Source organism: Heptranchias perlo, chromosome 6 (genome assembly GCF_035084215.1).
Source record: "Heptranchias perlo isolate sHepPer1 chromosome 6, sHepPer1.hap1, whole genome shotgun sequence".
Taxonomy (NCBI): Eukaryota; Metazoa; Chordata; class Chondrichthyes; order Hexanchiformes; family Hexanchidae; genus Heptranchias; species Heptranchias perlo.
Genome location: NC_090330.1, coordinates 6,323,542 through 6,344,471, shown reverse-complemented (window position 1 = coordinate 6,344,471; position 20,930 = coordinate 6,323,542). Strand labels below are relative to the sequence as shown.

The 20,930-nt window shown below is 44.8% G+C and overlaps 1 protein-coding gene across 1 annotated transcript in view; it reads left to right on the top strand.

Moving 5' to 3' along the window:
• Positions 1–4,786: 4,786 nt before the first annotated feature.
• Positions 4,787–20,930, top strand: part of pak1 (p21 protein (Cdc42/Rac)-activated kinase 1) — a 168,700-nt gene continuing 152,556 nt past the window's right edge. Inside the window, exon 1 of the mRNA XM_067985682.1 lies at positions 4,787–4,975. The gene's annotated coding sequence lies outside the window, so the exon portion shown is untranslated. The remainder of the gene's footprint in view (positions 4,976–20,930) is intronic.

Genomic DNA, 20,930 nt, shown 5'->3' with positions numbered 1-20,930 from the left:
CCGTGTGGTGAAGGTTCTCCCACAGTGCTATGGGGTAGGGAGTTCCAGGATTTTGACCCAGCGACGATGAAAGAACGGCGATATGTTTCCAAGTCGGGATGGTGTGTGACTTGGAGGGGAACGTGCAGGTGGTGGTGTTCGCATGTGCCTGCTGCCCTTGTCCTTCTAGGTGGTAGAGGTCGCGGGTTTGGGAGGTGCTGTTGAAGAAGCCTTGGCGAGTTGCTGCAGTGCATCCTGTGGATGGTACACACTGCGGCCATGGTGCACAGAGAGGCACAGACAGCCCTTTTGTTACCTTGCCCAGGTGGGAGTTGGTCTCAGGGATACAGGGAGAGGAAAAATCAGACAGGCCCAGGTCGCTATCCGGCGATCCCTGTGGAAAGTGGACATGAGTGGACGGCAGATGAGTACAGGATTGGGCTGTGATGCTCCCTGTGGTCCCATAGTTTATTATCTTGCCAACACACACTGCCTAGCCTCACAAAATAGCTGAGATCGTCTAACTGGGCACAGACCAAGCATCAAAGCCAGTACTCCTCGGTCTAGTACCACACCAGTTATTCATTGAGCCAAGGCAAAGAAATAATTGGCTTTTGTTCCCATTTTAGTCAACATTTCCATTATAGCTAGGTTAAACGATAAATGGGATTCCTGTTAATGTTACTTCAAATCCAGCAGCAACATACTGGAGTATCATCTGCAGTATTTTGCTTTTGAGTTGGATTTAAACAGTATTCTTCGCCATTAATGACATGGGCCACAAGGTGACAGCACTCACAAAGCTAAATTGGTATTCTCTTTTCTTTTTGCACTGATATTCTCTGCCAATTTCTCCCCCTGATGCTGCTCTCCTGAAGCTTTCAGCCTTTCTGGGTTTATGTTTCCCTGACAATCTCCGGTACCTTGCCCAGTTGGCCATTAAATGGTGAGCGAGCCTCGGCTATGAGTGCCGGCATGGCTGTTGGACTGCTGAGGGCATCACAGCCAAGTCTTGTCCTGTCCTTACCTGAGATTCACAAACACACACGTTGAACAGCGGCTTTATGCTGGTTAGTGATCAGGAGTGGAAAACCCCAGACAAGTTTTCCCCGCTCTAATTCGGGGACATTGAGGCCAACTCTGGTACTTTTATCACTGTCCTTGTTGAGATCAGTTCACTCAGAACACACCAGGAGTTGAACCCTTAGATGCTCAGACACTCACTGAGTAACCTCAATGTGCCACCATGGCAGCATAAATTGCTATGCTTTGGCAAAGGGAACTTTATTGTGTTTTGTTTGGAAATGTTTTTCATCAATTATAAAAGAAAGAACTTACATTTATAAAGCACCTTTCAAGACCCCCCCCCCCCTGGACGTCCCAAAGCGCTTTACAGCCAATGAAGTACTTTTTTGAAGTTATAGACAGTTTCCCATCGAGCAAAACTCTTCGGGACTCTTTTGCTCAATGTTTACATTCTATGGACATGATCTCAGGTTAATGTCTCATCCAAAGAATGGCACCTCCAGCAATGCAGCACCTCCTCAATACTAAACTAGAGTTTAATAGAATATAGTTTTTGGTGATTTACCAATAAATCCTTTGGAAATTATACTGTTAAGTTATTATAAAAAATGGCTGGATTATATAAGAGACCAATAGGGGGCAGTAAATGCCAAGACTGAAATATGGGGAAACAGAGTTTCAAAATCCCCCATAATGTAATTGCTATTCGGTTCTCATTAGCTTAGAACAATAAAAAAAATACTTTGCTTCAATCAAGAAAAAGAAACATTTTAAAAATACACACAGAAAATGCTGGAAATACTCAGCAAGTCAGGCAGCATCTGTGGAGAAAGAAACAGAGTTAATGTTTCAGGTCGAAGACCTTTCGTCAGAACTGGAAGATGTTAATGAGTTAAAGATTTTAAACAAGTACAGAGACAGGGAAAAGGGGGGGAGGGAGGGGAGGAAAGAACAAAAGGGAAGGTCTGTGATAGGGTAGAGGGCAAGAGTGATTGAATGACGATAGGGATGATGGTGCAAAGCAAGGAGGGTGGGAATGGGACGGGTTCAGAAACAAAAGATATCTATTATAAGCCCACCAACTCCCACAGCTACCTTGATTACACTTCCTCCCACCCTGCTTCCTGTAAGGACTCTATTCCCTTCTCCCAGTTTCTCCGTCTCCGTCTCATCTGTCCTGATGATGCCACCTTCCACACCAGTGCTTCCGATATATCTTCCTTTTTCCTCAACAGAGGATTCCCCTTCACTGTAGTTGACGGGGCCCTCGGCCGCATCTGTCCTGTTTCCTGCACTTCTGCCCTCACCCCTTCCCCTCCCTCCCAGAAACATGATAGGGTCCCCCTTGTCCTCACCTTCCACCCCACCAGCCTCCACATTCAACGTATCATCCTCTGCCACTTCCGCCACCTCCAGTGTGATCCCACCACCAAACACATCTTCCCCTCCCCTTTCAGCATTCTGAAGGGACCGTTCCCTCCGCGACATCCTGGTCCACTCTTCCATCACCCCCAACACCCTCTCTCCTCCCCACAGCACCTTCCCGTGCGAGCGCGGGAGATGGAACACCTGCCCCTTCACCTCCACCCTTCCCACCGTCCAGGGCCCCAAACACCCCTTCCAGGTAAAACAGCGGTTTACTTGTACTCTTTTCAATTTAGTATACTGTATTCGCTGCTCATGATGCGGTCTCCTCTACAATGGGGAGACCAAAGGCAGAGCGGGTGATCGCTTTGCTGAACACCTCCGCTCAGTCCACAAGCGTGACCCTGACCTGCCAGTCGCTTGCCATTTTAGAGTGGGAGTGGGAGACTCCCACTCTGACCTCTCTGTCTTCGGCCTCTTACACTGTTCCAATGAAGCTCAACGGAAGCTCGAGGAGCAGCACCTCATCTTTCGATTAGGCACTTTACAACCTTCCGGACTCAACATTGATTTCAATAACTTCAGATCATAACCACTGCTCCCATTTTTTCAATTGTAAACAATTTTACAACACCAAGTTATAGTCCAACAAATTTATTTTAAATTCCACAAGCTTTCGGAGGCTTCCTCCTTCCTCAGGTGAACGGTGTGGAAGGAGGAAGCCTCCGAAAGCTTGTGGAATTTAAAATAAATTTGTTGGACTATAACTTGGTGTTGTAAAATTGTTTACAATTGTCAACCCCAGTCCATCACCGGCATCTCCACATCATGGCCCATTTTTTCAGACAGCAAGTGCTGTTAATGGTTCTGTTGTTGCCATTTACAGCTACTCTCGACGACTCTTTTGTTTCTTAACCTGTTCCATTACCACCTTCCTTGCCTTGCACCATCATCCCTTTTGTCATTTAATCACCTTTGCTCTCTACCCTATCACAGACCTTCCCTTTTGTTCCTTCCTCCCCCCTTTCCCTGGCTCTGAACTTGCTTAAAAACTTTAACTCATTAATATCTTCCAGTTCTGACGAAAGGCCTTCGACCTGAAACGTTAACTCTGTTTCTTTCTCCACAGATGCTGCCTGACTTGCTGAGCTTCTCCAGCATTTTCTGTTTTTATTTCAGATTTCCAACATCTGCAGTATTTTGCTTTTGAATTTAAAAATATATATTTTTTTAAATTGCCCTCAAGGACAGAACTCGAATTTCATCGTCCCAAAGTGTTTTACAGCCATTTAAATGCTTTTGAAGTGTTGTCACTGTTGGAATGAAGGAAACGCAGCAGCCAATTTGCGCACAGCAAGATCCCACAAACAGCAATAGATAATGACCAGATAATCTCTTTTAGTCATGTTGATTGAGGGATCAATATTGGCGAGGACACCAGGAAGAACTCCCCTGCTCTTCTTCGAAATAATGCCGTGGGATTTTTTACGTCTACCTAAGAGGGCAGACAGGGCCACGGTTTAATGTCTCATCCAAAAGACGGCGCCTGTGACAGTGCAGCACTCCCTCAGTACTGTAGTGTTCAAATGTAAGGAGTCGCACAACACCAGGTGATAGTCCAACAGCTTTATTTGAAAATCACAAGCTTTTGGAGCTTTGCTCCTTCGTCAGGTGAAGTGAAGAGATGCATATAGGCACAGCATATATAGTCAGAGAACAATGACTGGTGATTACAGATAATCTTTCTAACTGCCCGTTATCACACCTCAGCAGAGAGATAATCACAGCAATCAAAGGAGTGAATGGTGTTGAAACAGGTTAGTCAGGGAAACATTACATCCAAGAATACTGAGGTGGGGTCACCAGGGGTCAAATGTAGCAGATGCTGGGGGTTGTATGTTCTCTGACTATATATGCTGTGCCTTTATGCAACTCTTCACTTCACCTGACGAAGGAGCAAAGCTCCGAAAGCTTGTGATTTTCAAATAAAGCTGTGGGACTATAACCCGGTGTTGTGCGACTCCTTACATTTGTCCACCCCAGTCCATCACCGGCATCTCCACATCATGGCTACTGCAGTGTCAGCCTAGAAGTTTCAGGTGGAGAAGAAAGAAGTGACCCAGATTACTCACCCGACCCAAATCTTTAAGGGGGGATGGAAAGAAAACTAGGAAAAAAATGATTTAAAAACTTTGTTTTCTTTGCTGGCCCTTTAAATAATTGCAATGATGTAATGGCCAAATGCAATGACATCATCGAAAGCAGCAACTTCCGGTCTCTACGTCAACCGAACTTGATCTGAAGGGAGCCGCGGAAGGGGGCGGGACGCGTCACCGTTGATTGACAGGCGGGAAGCACCAATCGAAAACGGCAGAGGGGGGAGACAACATCCAATAGGAGAGGGAGGGGGCGGGACCTGCTGCTTCCAGCAGGTTAGGTTGAGGCGGCGGGCCTGACAATAGAGGAACGGTCGAGCGGCCGGGCCGCGCCTGGGAACCGGGACACGGGAGGAACAGCCGGCCGGCCGCCCGCCGACTCACACACAAATCCGGCTACTCGTCAGAAGCGGCGGCGAGAGGAGCAGGAGCGGGAGCGGGAGCGGGAGGTGAGTGGTTTTCCCAAACCCAGTTGAGAAGGCAGGTTCGAACCAGCCAACCAAGCGGCCGCACGCCATCGAGCCCGCCCCACGCCCGCCTGGTAAACCGTCACCGTGGCAACGGCGCGCGCCCGCCGCCGCGGGGAGCCCCGCCGTCAGCGCCCGGCGCGCGCCGCGTATAGAACCCCCGCACACACCCGGAATCAACCCCCCCCCCCTCCCCATACACCCGGAATCCCCCCCCACCCATACACCGGGAATCACCGGGTATAGAACCCCCTCCACACACCCGGAATCACCGGGTATAGAACCCTTCCGCACACCCGGAATCACCGGGTATAGAACCCCTCCGCACACCCGGAATCACCGGGTATAGAACCCCTCCGCACACCCGGAATCACCGGGTATAGAACCCCTCCGCACACCCGGAATCACCGGGTATAGAACCCCTCCGCACACCCGGAATCACCGGGTATAGAACCCCTCCGCACACCCGGAATCACCGGGTATAGAACCCCTCCGCACACCCGGAATCACCGGGTATAGAACCCCTCCGCACACCCGGAATCACCGGGTATAGAACCCCTCCGCACACCCGGAATCACCGGGTATAGAACCCCTCCGCACACCCGGAATCACCGGGTATAGAACCCCTCCGCACACCCGGAATCACCGGGTATAGAACCCCTCCGCACACCCGGAATCACCGGGTATAGAACCCCTCCGCACACCCGGAATCACCGGGTATAGAACCCCTCCGCACACCCGGAATCACCGGGTATAGAACCCCTCCGCACACCCGGAATCACCGGGTATAGAACCCCTCCGCACGCCCGGAATCACCGGGTATAGAACCCCTCCGCACGCCCGGAATCACCGGGTATAGAACCCCTCCGCACGCCCGGAATCACCGGGTATAGAACCCCTCCGCACGCCCGGAATCACCGGGTATAGAACCCCTCCGCACGCCCGGAATCACCGGGTATAGAACCCCTCCGCACGCCCGGAATCACCGGGTATAGAACCCCTCCGCACGCCCGGAATCACCCCTCCGCACGCCCGGAATCACCCCTCCGCACGCCCGGAATCACCCCTCCGCACGCCCGGAATCACCCCTCCGCACGCCCGGAATCACCGCGCGCCCCGCGTATAGAAACCCTCCATACACCCGGAATCACACGCGCCGACCATACAATCCCTTTATACACCCGCAATCACGTGCCCCGACCATAGTACCCCTTTATACACCCAGCATCTATTGATGGTGTTTTTTTGATGAGGTAACAGAGAGGGTCAATGAGGGCAATGCAGTTGATGTGATGTATATGGACTTTCAAAAGGCGATTGATAAAGTGCTGCATAATAGGCTTGTCATCAAGATTGAAACCCATGGAATAAAAGGGGCAGTAGGAGCACAGATACAGAATAGGCTAAGTAACAGGAAACAGCGAGTAATGGTGAACGGTTGTTTTTTGGACTGGGGAAGTGTACAGTGATGTTCCCTGGGGTCGGACCATTGCTTTTTTTGATATATATTAATGACTTGGACTTGGGTGTACAGTAGGTTCACTGGTCCATTTCACTCTCAATCTGGTGCAAGGGAGTTGGCCGGTAGACAGTGTCCGACATCAGCCTCCTGCATTGTACTCGCTGGCTTCAGTATTCAACACCAGTGATATCCTTGGATGTGGAAAGTGCTTTTGATGCAGTGGAATGGGTCTACATGAAAGGTTGTTTTATGGACTGGAGGGAGATGTGCAGTGGTGTTCCCCAGGGATCGATACTAGGACCACTGCTTTTCTTGATCTATATTGGACTTGGGTGCACAAGATACAATTTCTAAGTTTGCAGATGACACAAAACTTGCAAGTGTACTGAACGGTGAGGAGGATAGTGATAGACTTCAAGAGGACAAAGACAGGCTGGTGGAATGGGCGGACACGTGGCAGATGAAATTTAACACAGAAAAATAGGGGGTGATACTTTTCGGTAGGAAGAATGAGAGGCAAAATAAACTAGAGGGTACAATTCTAAAAGGGGTTCAGGAGCAGAGAGATCTGGGGGTATATGTACACAAATCATTGAAGGTGGCCGGGCAGGTTGAGAAAGTGGTTAAAAAAGCATATGGAATCCTGGGCTTTATAAATAGAGGCATCGAGTACAAAAGCAAGGAAGTCATGATGAACCTTTATCAAACACTGGTTCGGCCACAGCTGGAGTATTGTGTCCCGTTCTGGGCACCTCACTTCAGGAAGGATGCGAAGGCCTTAGTGAGGGTGCAGAAGACATTTACTAGAATGATTCCAGGGATGAGGGGCTTTAGTTACGTGGATAGACTGGAGAAGCTGGGGTTGTTCTTCTTGGAACAGAGAAGATTTGATCGAGGTATTCAAAATCGTGACCGGTCTAGACAGAGTAGAGAGAAACTGTTCCCATTGGTGGAAAGGTCAAGAACCAGAGGACGTAGATTTAAGGTGATTAGCAAAAGAACCAAAGGTGACATGAGGAAAAACTTTTTTACACAGTGAGTGGTTATGATTTGGAATGCACTGCCTGAGGGGGTGGTGGAAGCAGATTCAATCATAGCCTTAAAAAGGGAACTGGATAAGTTGTTGAAGGGAAAAAATTTGCAGGGCTACGGGGAAAGGGCAGGGAAGTGGGACTAGCTGGATTGCACTTGCATAGAGCCCGCACGGACTCGATGGGCCAAATGGCCTCCTTCCATGTGGTAATCTTTCTATGATTCTAGAACCCACACTCTCTGTATATAATCCTTTATATGTGATACCTGCAGCCTCTAGGACTAATTTTTAAAAAAAGTTTATTTATGTTAACTTATTAGGTTTTGAATTGTCAAATAATTGCCAACCCTGCGATTCATTACATAACAAATTACGTACTCTATCTATATCTTGGCACAACTGTAGGAAGAGGAAAAGTCAATGTTGTATCATAGAATCATGTAGCACAGAAGGAGGCCAATCAGCCCATCATGCCTGTGCCGGCTCTCTGAAAGAGCTATCCAATTAGTCCCACTCCCCTGCTCTTTCCCCGTAGCCCTGCAAATTTTTCCTTTTAAGAACATAAGAAATAGGAGCGGGAGTAGGCCATAAGGCCCCTCGAGCCTGCTCCACCATTCATTCAGATCATGGCTGATCTTCAACCTCAACTCCACTTTCCCGCCCGATCCCCATATCCCTTGATTCCCCTGGAGTCCAAAAATCTATCGATCTCAGCCTTGAATATATTCAATTGCAAAGATTCACAACCCTCAACCTTCCTCATCTCAGTCTTCAATGGCCTACCCCGTATCCTGCAATTATGCCCCCTAGTTCTAGACTATCTAGCCAGGGGAAACAATCTCTCAGCATCTACCCTGTCAAGCCCCTTCACAATCATATATGTTTCAATGAGATCACCTCTCATTCTTTTAAACTCCAGAGAGTATTGGCCCATTCTACTCAACCTCTTTTCATAGGACAACCCTCTCATCCCAGGAATTAATCTAGTGAACATTCGTTACACCGCCTCTAAGGCAAGCATATCCTTCCTTAGATAAGGAGACCAAAACTGTACTCAGTACTCCAGGTGCGGTCTCACCAAATCCCTGTACAATTGTAGTAAGACTTCCTTACTCTTGTACTCCAACCCCCTTGCAATAAAGGCCAACATGCCATTTGCCTTCCTAATTGCTTGCTGTACATACTAACTTTTTGTGTTTCTTGTACGAGGACACACAAGTCTCTCTGAACATCAACATTTAATCGTTTCTCACCATTTAAAAAAAATATTCTGTTTTTTTTAATTCTTCCTACCAAAGTGAATAACCTCACATTTCCCCACATTATACTCTGCCACCTTCTTGCCCACTCACTTAACCTGTCAATATCCCTTTGCAGACTCTTTGTATCCTCCTCACACCTTACTTTCTTTCCCACCTAGCTTTGTATCGTCAGCAAACTTGGATACATTACACTCAGTCCCTTCATCTAAGTCATTAATGTAGATTATAAATAGCTGAGGCCCAAGCCCCCCCACTAGTTACAGCCTGCCAACCTGAAAATGACCCGTTTATCCCTATTCTCTGTTTTCTGCCCTTTAACCAATCCTCTATCCATGCTAATATATTACCCCCAACCCCATGAGCCCTTACTTTGTGTAACAACCTTTTATGTGGCACCTTATCGAATGCCTTTTGAAAATCCAAGTATACTACATCCACTGGTTCTCCTTTATCTACCCTTCTAGTTACATCCTCAAAAAACTCTAATAAATTTGTCAAACATGATTTCCCTTTCATAAAACCATGTTGACTCTGCCTAATCATATTATGATTTTCTAAGTGCCCTGTTACCACTTCCTTAATAATGAATTCCAGCATTTTCCTGACAACCGATGTCAGGCTAACTGGCCTGTATTTCCCTGTTTTCTCTCTCCCTCCCTTCTTGAATAGCGGGGTTACATTTGCTACCTTTCAGTCCACTAGGACCGTTCCAGAATCTGGAGAATTTTGGAAGATCATAACCAATGCATCCACTATCTCTGCAGCCACCTCTTTTAGAACCCTTGGATGTAGGCCATCAGGTCCAGGGGATTTGTCGGCTTTTAGTCACATTAGTTTGTCCAGTACTTTTTCTCTAGTGATATTAATTGTTTTAAGTTCTTCACTTTCATTTACCCCTTGGTTCCCCACAATTTTTGGTATGCTTTTTATGTCTTCTACTGTGAAGACAGATACAAAATATTTGTTTAACATCTGCCATTTCCTGATTCCCCATTATAATTTCTCCTGTCTCAGCCTCTAAGGGACCAATGTTTACTTTTGCTACTCTCTCCCTTTTTACATACAATCCGTTTTTATATTTCTTGCTAATTTACTTTTATGGTCTATTTTCTTCCTTTTTATCAATTTTTTGGTCATCCTTTGGTTTCTAAAACTCTCCAAATCCCCAGGCTTATTACTCTTCTTGGCAACATTATAGGCCTCTTCTTTCAATCTAATACTCTCCTTAACTTCTTTAGTTAGCCACGGGTGGATCACCTCGTCCCATGGAGTTTTTATTTCTCAATGGAATGTATATTTGTTGAGAATATTGTAATATTTCATTAAATGTTTGCCATTGCTTTTCAACTGTCAAACCCTTTAATTTAATTTCCCAATCGACCTTTGACAACTTGTCCCTCATACCAATGTAATTGGCTTTATTTAAGGTTAAAACTCTAGTTTCCGACTTAAGTACATTACTTTCAAACTGAAATTCTATCATATTATGATCGCTCGTCCCCAGAGGTTCTTTTACAGTGAGATTACTAATTAACCGTATCTCATTGCACAATTCAAGATCTAAAATAACCTGTTCCCTGGTTGCTTCCAGGACGTATTGCTCTAGGAAACCGTCTCGAATACATTCCATGAACTCGCCTTCCAAACTACCTTTGCCAATTTGATTTGCCTAGTGTATATGCAGATTAAAGTCTTCCATGATTACTGCATTACCTTTGTTAAAAGCCTCCTATTATTTCATGATTAATATTCTGTCCAACGGTATAGCTACTATTAGGGGGCCTATAAACTACTCCTACCACTGTTTTCTGCCCCTTGTTATTTCTTATTTCCACCCATACTGATTCTACTTCCTGATCCTCGGAGCCAAGATCCTTTCTCACTACTGTCCTTATGTCATCCTTTATTATTAGGGGTACACCCCCTCCTTTTCCATTCTGCCTGTCTTTTCCAAATGTCATGTATCCTGGAATATTTAGTTCCCAACCGTGGTCATTTTGCAACCACGTCTCTGTAATGGCTATTAGGCCAAACCCATTTATCTCTATTTGTGCCATTAATTCATCCATTTTGTTATGAATGCTCCATGCATTCAGATAAAGAACCTTTTATTTTGACTTTTTACTATTTTTTTCCTGCTTTGACCTTACTTGTTGTTGCACTATTATTGGTAAACTCTTTGTCTCTTCCTGCCACACTCTGTTTATCTTTACCCAAATCAATACACTTCTATTGCCTTAACTTTTCTCATTAGATTTCTAAATTTCCTCTCACGTGACTCCTCTTTCTCCCCCCCCCCCCCCCACCCTCCCTCCCTTTATAGTTTAAAGCCCTATCTACAGCCCTAGTTATTCGATTCGCTAGGATGCTGGTCCCAGCCTGGTTTTAAGTGGAGCCTGTCCCATTGGAACAGCTCCCTTTTTCCCCAGTACTGGTGCCAGTGCTCCATGAATCGAAACCCCTTCCTCCCACACCACTCTTTGAGCCATGCATTTAACACTCTGATCTGGTTGCCCCTATGCCAATTTGCACGTGGCTGAGATAGTCATCCAATCTTTTTAAGTTGAGATCCAGTTCCCCATTGAAAGTTACTATTGAATCTGCTTCCACCACCCTTTCAGGCAGTGCATTCCAGATCATAACAACTCGCTGAATAAAAACATTTCCCCTAATTTTTCCTGGCTTTTTTGCCAATTATTTTAAAATCTCTGTCCTCTGGTTACTGACCCTTCCCCTATATACTCTATCAAAATCCTGTATAATTTTGAACACTACTATTAAATATGCCCTTAACCTTCTCTGCTCTAAGGAGAACAATCCCAGCTTCTCCATTCTCTCCACATAACTGAAGTCCCTCATTCCTGGTACCATTCTAGTAAATTTCTTCTGCACCTTTTCCAAGGCCTAAAGTATGGTGCATAGAATTGAACACAATGCTGGGTCTAACCAGTGCTTTATAAAGATTTAACATAACTTCCTTGCTTTTGTGCTCTATGCCTCTATTTATAAAGCTAAGGACCTCATAATGCTTTTTTTAAGCAGCTTTATCAACTTCTCCTGCCACCTTCAAAGATTTGTGTATGTGAACCCCCAGGTGTGTTGGTTCTGGCAGCTCCTTTAAAATTGTACCATTTAGTTTATACTGCCTCTTGGTCATTTTTTCTTCCAAAATGCATCACTTCACACTTCTCTGCATTAAATTTCATCTGCACTTTTTACATTGGGTTATATTCTTTTGCTTGGTTTAATATTCTTAGATTAATTTTGGTGTTCGAATTTATTTACTAGCTCGTTAATTAACTTGATTTCATATTGAGGTCTGTTGCAGGGATGTGGTTTCATGGATTGACTGAGCCCCACTTTTTGCAGTTGGGAGAGTAAAATTCCCTGAGATTTGTGATTGTTATGTGTAGAGTTGTGACAACACTCTGAGATTCCAGCTACGTTCTTGTGGTGTACAGTACCTGGTTAATTTGTTTACCAATCTATTGCTACTTGGCTTTGCTTTATGTAGTGGGGTGCACCTTCACAGTGTCTCGAGACCTTTTGCAGGACAAAGCTTTGCTTGAGATGTCTCATTGCCCAGGCTGCTCATGTTTCTTTTATTTATCGTTCGTCTCCCTTTCTCGGTGAATAAAACTACAAAATAATGTTCCTTTTGTCACTTGTTTCACACTTGTCCTTATTCTTCCACTGAGGGTATTGTTATGGTGATGTGCAAGACCAGGTTTTGGAGATGCTTAATTATCTGCCAATTTGCATTATTGATGTAGTGGGGGAAGGGTGACGAATAAAGTTTTTCCTCATTGTGATAGATAATGGAACTGCTTCTTGATGGGCACTCCTGCCAAATTCTCATTCATTTGAGTAAGATTTACTCAGGCACTTTTTAATAATTTCCTTCTGTGCAATTAGACACTGTATGTGTGCATGAATATTTATAGACTCATACAGCACAGATGGAGGCCATTCGGCCCATCGTGTCTGTGCCGGCTCTTTGAACAAGCTATCCAATTAGTCCCACTCCGCTGTTCTTTCCCCATAGCCCTGCAACTTTTTCCCCTTCATGTATTTATCCAATTCCCTTTTGAAAGTTACTATTGAATCTGCTTCCACCACCCTTTCAGGCAGTGCATTCCAGATCATAACTCTCTGTGTAAAAAAAAAAATTATCCTCCTCTCCCCTCTGGTTCTTTTGCCAATTACCTTAAATCTGTGTCCTCTGGTTATCGACCCTCCTGCAGGGAAACAGTTTTTCCTTATATACTACATCAAAACCCCTCACAATTTTGAACACCTCTATTAAATCTTCCCTTTACCTTCTCTGCTCTAAGGAGAACAATCCCAGCTTCTCTGGTCTCTCCACATAACTGAAGTTCCTCATCCCCGGTACCATTCTGGTAAATCTCCTCTACAGCATTTCCAAGGCCTTGATGTGCATGTGCGTGTGAGCGTGTACGCAGTCAAAAAGAAAACGTATATTCTTTTCGACTGTATTCCTCGCCATTATTTGTGTTGATATTTTGTGCACTTTAAATGAGTTGCTATAATTAAAAAAGGTGATTAGTGTCATTTGGATTTTTGACCCTGTTCGAACTTGTTGAAAAGTAACTAGGATGTCTCATTAACAATTCCTGGCCCCTTTCTGATTTTTTTTGTTTTTCCCTTGAGTATTTACTTATAATACAATTTGTAATTCAAATTATGTCTAATCACTTGGAATGGAAGGGAAGGTGGGGAAAAGTCTGTATAATGAAGTTGCTTTCCTCCCGTACTTCTGAATGGTAGCCTGTCTGGACTGTTTCATTGACTGAGTTTATATTTAAATCCCTTTCAGTAATGGCAAGTGAACAAAAACCCACAAGCTTCGCTTCATTTTTTTGAGCAATCAACTGAGCAATATGCTTCAATAATTGGGGACTGACTACTCGCTTTGTCTCGTGGTTTGTCGACTGGCGAGATTTGCTTTACCACTTGTCTGAGCTGCACCATTTTCTCTCTTTGTCAGTGAGGTCAGGACCCATGACTGCTGTGCTTGGTTTTTGTAGTTAAGATGGTCTTGGTTTTGCATCCAGGGCTTACTTAGTGTATCGTTATTAATATGCTACATGAAAAAAAAATCACACGAGGTAATTGATTTTAAAGCTGTGTCAGTGATTCTTGTGTGATACTCTTAATCTATCATTTCCAGATGCTGCACAACCAGTGACAGACCTGCAATTACCAGCTCTCCCTCCTACTCCCCCTCCCCCATGTTGCATAGCTCAAACTGTGTTCTCTGCTTAGAACCATAAAAGTTTGCAGCACAGAAGGAGTCTATTCGGCCCATCGTGTCTGTGCCGGCTACTTGTTGGAGCAATCTAAAACTAATCCCACTGTCCCCATTGCTCTGTATTTTCCTCTGCTGTAAGTATTTATCCAAATTTCCTTGATTTACCTTCCGAATCTCTGTTGAGTCTAGAGATGACTGTGTGACTCTCGGTTGACGTCATGGTTATTACCAGCCCATCACTGGGGGTGGGAGCAATTTTCAAGTAGGAGTAATCTGGAAACAGCGCATCATACAACATTAAAGTGCACTGGCTTAAATTGCATTTTTCTTCTTGTCAGCATGTTGGTACAAATAGATATCAGTGCTGTCTGCCTCATAGTGCTGCTCCTGGAAGCTTGAAAGAAATTTGTCTCTTGACAAGCTATTTCATCATGTCCAGAACAGTAGAATCAGAGGACACGGCCTGTGCTTGAAGGGGGGTAAATGCAAAGCTAATCTGCAGAAACAATATTTCATTGAACGAGCGGTCAATCTATGGAACAGGCAAAGAGGGAGACGGTGGAAGCAGTTAAGTGTTAAAGATTTCTTTCAGAAAATAATATTGGGATACAGTATATTAGCAATGTGAGACATGACATATAGTAAGCGTAGCATACTTGGGAGGAACAGGTGACTTAGGACCTATGGGTCCCAAAGCTCTCCTCCACTGGGGGTTTTCCTCGTGTTATGTCTGGGTCTGTTGTAGATTACTTTAGAGTGGTCCACGCGGACACTTGGCAGATGAAATTTAACTCAGAAAAATGCGAAGTGATACATTTCGGTAGGAAGAACGAGGAGAGGCAATATAAACTAAAGGGCACAATTCTAAAAGGGGTACTGGAACAGAGAGATCTGGGCGTATATGTGCACAAACCGTTGAAGGTGGCAGGGCAGGTTGAGAAAGTGGTTTAAAAAAGAATACGGGATGCTGGGCTTTATAAATAGAGGCATAGAGTACAAAAGCAAGGAAGTCATGATGAACCTTTATAAAACTCTGGTTTGGCCACCACTGGAGTGTTGTGTCCAGTTCTGGGCACCGCACTTTAGGAAAGATGTGAAGGCCTTAGAGAGAGTGCAGAAGAGATTTACTAGAATGATTCCAGGGATGAGGGACTTTAGTTATGTGGATAGACTGGAGAAGCTGGGGTTGTTCTCCTTGGAACAGAGAAGGTTGAAAGTAGATTTGATAGAGATATTCAAAATCATGAAGGGTCTAGACAGAGTAGATGGAGAGAAACTGTTCCCATTGGCAGAAGGGACAAGAACCAGAGGACATAGATTTGAGGTGATTGGCAAAAGAACCAAAGGTGATATGAGGAAAAACTTTTTTACACAGCGAGCGGTTAGGATCTGGAATGTGGAGGCAGATTCATGGCTCTCAAAAGGGAACTGGATAAATACTTGAAAGGAAAAAAATTTGCAGGGCGGGGAAGTGGGACTAGCTGGATTGCTCTTGCATAGAGCTGGCACAGACTCGATGGGCCGAATGGCCTCCTTTCATGCTGTAACCTTTCTATGATTCTATGAATTGACAGAGATTGATTGCTCCGATTAGTCAATAACTCCATTGTCGTTGTATCATGCGACTACTAGGATGGTAGAAAGCGATCTAGGTGGACCCTGTTCTTTTTTTGCCGACCAAAAATTCCTATGACTACAGATGATGCGTGAGTCAGGAAGACAAAAGACCCTTTTGCGTTGGTGCCAGTTTTGCGCCACCAGTTTCTAAGTGCAAGTCATGCATGGCCAGAAGCAGCCACAAGGTAAACTTGCCGGATTTGCAAAATCTGTCTGCCGACAAGACCTTTTTTTTAAAAACAGAGTTTTCCCAGTGGCCAGATTTAGTGAATCTGGCAGGTTTACACTCAGTGTCAGCCATAGCTCAGTTGGTAGCACTCTCGTCTCTGAGTTAAGTCCTACTCCAGGGACTTGAGCCCATAATCCAGGCTGACACTTCAGTACGGTACTGAGGGAGTGCTTCACTATTGGAGATTCCGTCTTTCAGATGAGATGTTAAACTGATGCCCCGTCAGCCCTCTCAAGTGGACGTGAAAGATCCCATGGCACCATTTCAATGATGTGGAGATGCCGGTGATGGACTGGGGTGGACAAATGTAAGGACTTGCACAACACCAGGTTATAGTCCAACAGTTTTATTTTAAATCACAAGCTTTCGGAGCTTTCCTCCTTCGTCAGGTGAGTGAAGGGTTCTAAAAACGCATAGCATATATAGTCAGAGAACAATGCCTGGTGATTACAGATAATCTTTCCAACTGCCCCCTATCACACCTCGGCTGGGAGACGATCACAGCAATCAAAGGTGTCGTTGGTGTTCAGACAGGTTAGCCACGGAAAACATTACACCCCAGTGTACTGAATACACAATGGGTCAGATCACAAAGACAGAGAGAGAGAATGTCCAGTTGTTTTAAAAACAGATAACTTTTTTTCGCTGGTGGGGTTACATGAGGCCGTCCTCATGGGTGCGGAACTTGGCTATCAATTTCTGCTCGACGATTTTGCGTTGTCGTGTGTCTCAAAGGCCGCCTTGGAGAACGCTCACCCGAAGATCGGAGGCTGAATGTCCTTGACTGCTGAAGTGTTCCCCGACTGGGAGGGAACCCTCCTGTCTGGCGATTGTTGTGCGGTGTCCGTTCATCCATTGTCACAGTGTCTGCATGGTCTCGCCGATGTACCATGCTCCGGGGCATCCTTTCCTGCAACATATGAGGTAGACAACGTTGGCCGAGTCATAGGAGTATGAACCATGTACGTGGTGGGTGGTGTCCTCTCGTGTGATGGTGGTGTCTGTGTCGATGATCTGGCATGTCTTGCAGGGTTTGCCGTGGCAGGGTTGTGTGGTGTCGTGGACGCTGTTCTCCTGAAAGCTGGGTAATTTGCTGCGAACGGTGGTCTGTTTGAGGTTAGGTGGCTGTTTGAAGGCGAGTAGTGGAGGCGTGGGGATGGCCTTAGCGAGGTGTTCGTCGTCATCGATGACATGTTGAAGGCTGTGAAGAACATGGCGTAGTTTCTCCGCTCTGGGGAAGTACTTTGACGACGAAGGGTACTCTGGTTGTGTCCCGTGTTTGTCTTCTGAGGAGGTCTATGCAATTTTTCGCTGTGGCCCGTCGGAACTGTCGATCGACGAGTCGAGCGCCATTTCGAAGAAGAGCAGGAGAGTTTCCCCAGGTGTCCCGTCCAATATTTATCCCTCAACCAGCTTCACTAGAAATGATTATCTGGTCATTATCACATTGCTGTTTGTGGGAACTTGCTGTGCGTGAATTGGCTGCTGCGTAAAGTACTTCATTGGCTATAAAGTGCTTTGAGACGTCCTGAGGTAGTGAAAGGCACTATATAAATGTAAGTTCTTGCTATCTGCTGGCTGAACAAGATCTGCGCTTAGGGAACCAGCTGCATGAACATCCCACTGATACTAATACGAACTTATAAATATATGGACAAGGACGAGGAAAGACCAACTGGTCTATTGAGCATGTCCCATTCCCACATGAGGCAACTCGCTTCCACGATTAAACTTCCCCCACCACCCCTTCTCAGACATGCAATCTACTGGAAGAGGCATTGTGAAAGACATTGTGGTGAAAGGAGGGGAAAATACTGCCCAAATTGAAGAAAAGATATGACTTTCAATCTCTACAATTGACGTCTAGGTTGGGAAGATCAGTGACCAACTCACTGTTTTTATCACGGCTACGTCAACGCTGACAGACCTGCAATATACAAGTCAGTGGAATTCTCTCACTTCTGGTTGTCGCTGGTCCCCTCCCTATCTCTGTAACCTTCTCCAGCTCTACAACCCTCCGAGATCTCTGCTGTTCTTCAATTCTAGCCTCTTGTGTATCCTCAATTTTCTTCACTCCACCATTGGTTGCCATGCCTTCAGCCGCCTAGGCCCCAAGCACTGGAATTCTCTCCCTAAACCTCTCTGCCTCTCTACTCTCCTCCTTTAAGACGCTCCTTAAAACCTACCACTTCGACCAAGCTTTTGGTTACCTGTCCTAATATTTCCTCTATGTGGCTCGGTGACAAATTTTGTTTGATAATGATTCTGTGAGGCGCTATGTTAATGCAAGTTGTTTATTACCAGATTTTTGTTTTAAATAACAAATTTAACAGGGACAGGGGGAGTACCACTTCCTTTCATGCTCTCATTTCTCAGGCAGTCATTGAATTTCAGGATGGTGCTTATGAAATGCCTCCCTCCTGTGACTAATGACGCACCTGTAGGCACGAATTATTGTCTTGCCTCTCGCTGCTGACCATCCATTGTACCTTTCAAATCTGTGTAGGCAGTACAGTGCCAGAAGGTTACTATTATTTAGTGATTCTGTTACCCCCCCCCCACACTAATTTCACAGCATGTTTTGAACTTGTCAAGTTCTTTTGCATATATAAAACAGTCTCAATATTATTACAAAGTCTAATTTGCAGATTTTATTTCTGTCTCAAGGCTACTAATGGGAGTTGACCTCCCTAAGGTTTAAAGGTTATCTTGGCTATCTTTACTTCTAGCATCAGCGGCTTTCGTTGCCTGCTTTGCATTCTCTTGTATCTGGCTAGTCGTGCCCTCCTGATGATTTGCGAGAATTAATAATTCATAAGGTTTTAATGATGGCAGCGCCTGTCCTCTTGGCTCTGCGTCTGGGTAAATCGTGGAATTTTTAAAGGGACATTGTCTTCCTGGAGAAAGTGTTTGGCAAGCCCTTTTTTCCTGCTTGTGCAAGGAGCAAAACCTTGACTAACTTTTATCACGTTGATTATGTTGAATAGTTAAGGCTATAAGATAGTGGGGAGGGGAAAGAGAGGTGCATCACAGCAGAGACCAATGCTGCGCTCGAGTTTAAATGTGTGCATTTTCCAGTGGGGCTGAGAACTGTTAGCTTGGCACAAAGCAAGGGATCAAACCTTCCTGTTAAGAACTTCTAAATATGTAGATGCGGTGAACTGAATTCACTTCCAAATTAGCTGCTCTTATCCAGGGTTGGCAGCAGGAGCTTACAATTGGATTTGGTGTCCTAGGGCCAGGGAGGGGAAAATTCAGCTAATGATCCTGCTTCTGGTCAGAATCCAGTAAAATCAAGGTTGGACGTGTTATCCAATTTGACCTCCATTGTCAAATAGCCTGTCTGGGCTCACACATTTAATTATAGCCATTTGGACAACATATTGCAGTGCATATAGAATTGTGCCTTTAGGAGAAGAGAATATATTGGAGCAGGGGAAAGCTTAGTTCCTCTTAAAAGAAAGACTTGCGTAAATCAAATATGTGTTGAGAACTCCCAACGACATCTACTGCCAATGTCATAGTTTCTTTATCTGAGAAGCTGGTTTGATTTGTTACTAATTATAATGTCAGTAGCAGTTTTTGTAATGGCTTCTACTTTAATTTTGTTATCCATTTCACTCTGATGAGCCAACGCAGATAGATACCTGCTGTCAGGCCTTAGACTGTGGGTATTAATCATCGAGAGTTTATTGCCCAATCCATACAGTAACCAGTGTGTGTCCCCAGCTGGTTAGGGACCAGTATTAACCATTAATTGTTTTTTTTGCTTGAATCTGGAATTGGTTTTGTGCTCGCGGAAAGCTTACAGAATGTGTGCTTCTTCCGTGCAAGGATTTTGTACTCAAACTTTCCCATTTTCAACACCAATTCCAGGGAAAGTACAGCATATCCCACTGAAAAGCAGCTTTGTCCTTTGGTTAAAAAAAAACTTGCAACCAGCAAGCTTTGCCATGGAATGACCGTATTGACATTAGATTTTTTCCTCCGTTATATATAGTGCCTTTCACTTCAAAGCATCTCAGTATTCTACACGCAGTGAATTACTTTTTGAAGTGCAGGGGTTGTTACATAGGCAAGATTTAGTGCATTGGTACCAGTGCAATTGGAGAAATCTTTCTTCAATCAATACGTTTTAATCTTGTGTGATGCACTTAATTTAACATCACCTCAAATTGCTCCCACCACTATCATTACCAGTGGTAGAGCTGTAACTACCAAGTGTTATATAGCTCAAAATGCTTTCCACAGTCAAAACGCACGTTTGGAAAAACAAAATCCACAATTGTACCACTGGGTGATTTTCAAGTGCACTTGGTGTGACAGTTTTAGACTCTCGCTGGTGTGTTTTTTAAAAAAAAAATTAGCCGGCGCACATGTACACCTTTGCACATCACTAGAATGTTAGTGACAAGACTGGAGTGCTGGGGGAGAGTTTGCAGCTGTGCCTCTGCTCACAGTGAATTATCTCACTTGAGAAGCACTGAGCAAAGGCCAGCTACCTTTCCAACAAGGAAGGGGAGCTGAGTACTCATATCTCCTAGGAGTCTGCTTCGGGATGTTAATGGTATAGGCTTGGGAATAGGCCCACCCTCCTAGCTAGTGGATGCTGTATGTAGCCTGGAGAAAGTGGAAAAGATGCCTCAAAAATTGATCAGATTCGTAAACTGAGTGGCAGTGAGACATTTTGCAGTTGCTAAAATCATTTTTATTTTTATTATAGTTGAAGTGTTTGAAAACCAATGTCTAGAAATGAAAAGCACACTTACAGGGCTTCAGCTATATTAAATTAGAGGAGTTATGTTGGAGTAGTGGTGGGAGTACTGTGAAGGGTACCCCAGGGATATGTGTTGGAACCACTGTTTCTAATTTACATTAATGATGTGGATTAAGAAAGTCAATGCAAATTGGTCAGATTTGCAGATGATGCCAAACTGCTATGGGTAAAGGCAGGGGGTGGGTTGGGGGGGGGGATAGTGGAATCTAAGACCACCGCTCAGAAATTACAGAATGAATTGGGCATAATGTGTGAGCGGGTAGAAAAATGGCAGCGAAAATTTAT